At 54.9% G+C, this 2,648-nt stretch overlaps 1 pseudogene across 1 annotated transcript; it reads right to left on the bottom strand.

The window, feature by feature from the left end:
- Positions 1–1,990: 1,990 nt before the first annotated feature.
- LOC308557303 (large ribosomal subunit protein eL29 pseudogene) lies at positions 1,991–2,648 on the bottom strand (annotated as a pseudogene). Its single transcript has one exon. The product of its transcript is annotated as a large ribosomal subunit protein eL29 pseudogene (transcript).

Below are 2,648 nucleotides of genomic sequence, written 5' to 3' on the forward strand. Positions count from 1 at the left end.
TCATGGCTAAGCCACAGAGTCGATCCTTTCAGAAGGGCCCAGCTGCCAGCACACAGGGTCAGGCCAGGGTTCATGCGATTTTAACCAGGCCGCTCTTAACTGGGCCCTCTGGCTACTGTGATGTGTTCCTGTTTCCACCCAGAGAGTATCAGTAGATGGTTGAATGCCAACTGCCGTCCAGGTGGGCGGATTACCTGGCTAGAGCCATCAGTGTACCAGGCTCCAACTGAACCCCCCGCTCTTCCTTTGCAGGTTGCAGGGCCCTAGACAGGGACAGGGGCAAGAACAGTCAGAGGCTGTGTGTATTCAGAGGGCCTCGTAGCTGCTGCATCTCTAGAGGGCATCCTCTGCCGTTGGTGGGCAGGCCGTCTAGTCCGCACAGGTGTGAGCCATGGCAGGAGCCAGCCAGTGGAACGTGTTCGATCCACCCCTTGATGGCAAGTTCTTACTCTGGCTGCTCTATCCGGTGTATCTGATCTCTGCCCCCCTCCACAGTTGGGACCAAAATCCCAGGGACACTCGCTCCTTTCGCCGTTTTTGCTAAATTGAACCCCTCCATGCCTTCCGGGTTACTGAGATAGCTAACTCAAATGGCAAAAATGCCTGTGAGATCCAAGAGCTTTCATCTGTTTGACCAGTATCTTTGCTCTCAAAAGCAGCCTGTTGTCTTGCTACCCAGTCCCATGTCCCTTCTTTAAGCAATATAAGGGAAGGCACTGTGCCAAACAGTATAAAAGTTCACCAAGACCCCAGAATTCCCACAAAAGCCTGGACCTCTTTTATATTTTTTTGGTATGGGGTAGGTTTGTAATTTTCCTATGGGGACAACACAGGTCTTACTCGACCATTTGACTCCCAAAAACTTTTATGGCAGTGCCTGGGCCTTGAATTTTATGCAGTTCACTGTCCGTCTTTTGTAGGTGGTCCAGTCAAGCCGGCAAGGTTTTTTGTGGCAGAAGGAAATGCTCACAAGTCAACCAAGCAATGACTATTTCTGGGGAACCAATTAATGGTGAGTCCCACAAGAGGCCTCTGATTGCCCCCTATGGCCCTCACCTAAGGACAGTCTTGGCCTTCATCCTGTACTTGGGAAGGCAGGAGGCACCCAACCAGCACAGAATAAAACGCCAGATGGCTTCTGCTCCAACAGTGTCCGCCGGGGTACCTGAGGGTACAGGGTGAATTGCTGTTCGGGCCTTAAAGTCCTCCAAATCCTAATACTGCACCTGGCTGAAGGTCAATCATTTCTCTCAGGTGCCTGAGGCAGCTCCCGGGCTAGCCTCCCAGGCCCTTTCCTTCCAACTCCATTCACTCCCCAGGCCCAGCCCTCCCTGCAGCTCGGAGGTGGAGACCAGGCAGCTTCCCAGATCACAAGTGTTTTGTCCCACCACAGGGCTCAGCATGGAGATGAATGTCCAGTACTGTGTACTAGGGGCTCTACGCAGAATCTCTTTCGTTCCTGCTGTGAAAGTGGCCTGGTCAGGTCAGTCAACACTGGGGCATAGACCACCCAGTGCATGCGCAGCTCTCCAAGAATCTGCTGTATTTCTATGGACTTCCAGGGCCCCACCTGCCCAGGCCTCCCTGCAGGACAGAATGATCCACGAAATCTCTCCTCCACACCCAGGGTCCCGGGTACTTGGGGAAGCAGCACAACCCAGGACAGTGGGTGCTGGCCAGGTACCCTAGGAACAGCCTCAGTCTGGAACACCTCAGGCCAGAGCGCAGAATTCTTCAGCAGGATCCCGTCCCTTTCCCATGTAAATGTCAAGACCTAACAAGGATGTCTGGGCTTTCTTTCCTCACCAGCCTGCCCCCAACCAGTCCTCATTTGCTACGTCGCCCCCTTCTTTTATTCCAGGGAACTGCTTCCCAAAGGCCCAACCACACACCCCACCAGCCAGAGAAAGCTGAGCTCTTCTCCCACGGAAAATGGAGGTAGTGACCCCACCCGAACCCCAGTCCCAGCCCTGGGATCACAGACACAGGCTGACTGACAGATCCTGACTCAGGTTTATTTGTACAAATAGCACAGGAGGACACCAGCTCCATGCAGACAGTAGCCCGGGGGATCGCATCAGTCCTTCTGTCCTCACATCCACAGACACAGGCCTCTCTCTACTGTGGAGCCTTCGTGGGGGCCTGGGCACCTTTGGGAGCCGGAGCCTGGGCACCTTTGGGAGCTGGGGCCTGGGCACCTTTGGGAGCTGGAGCCTGAGCTGAAGCTGGGGCTGCACCTGCACCTGCAGCCTGGACTGGGGCTGGTTTGGAGCCTTGGCCTTGGCCTTTGGCTGGCACAGCCTGAGACCCTTGGCGATGCGGGCACGAGCGCGTTTCCCAAGCTTGGGGTGAGCGATGCAGGCAAGTCGACTGCGCTTGTGGCTGCCGCCCTTTGGGATCCTGGGCTTGACCTCCTGGGCTTTACGAGGCCTTCTAGCCTCGGCGCGTGCGCTCATGGCCTTGGCGTTGTTGGCCTGCATCTTCTTCAGGCCCTTCTTGTTGTGCTTCATGGCAAAGCGCATGTTCCTTAGGAACTTGGGGTCTCCCCCCTTAAGAGATTTATATCTTTGTGATTGGAGTTTCTTGATGCCATTTCTGTGCCATTTTCAGGACTCGTTGTGCATAGTGTGGTTCTTGGACTTGGCCAT

The sequence above is a fragment of the Miniopterus schreibersii genome, assembly GCF_964146895.1.
Source record: "Miniopterus schreibersii genome assembly, chromosome: 1".
Lineage (NCBI taxonomy): Eukaryota > Metazoa > Chordata > Mammalia > Chiroptera > Miniopteridae > Miniopterus > Miniopterus schreibersii.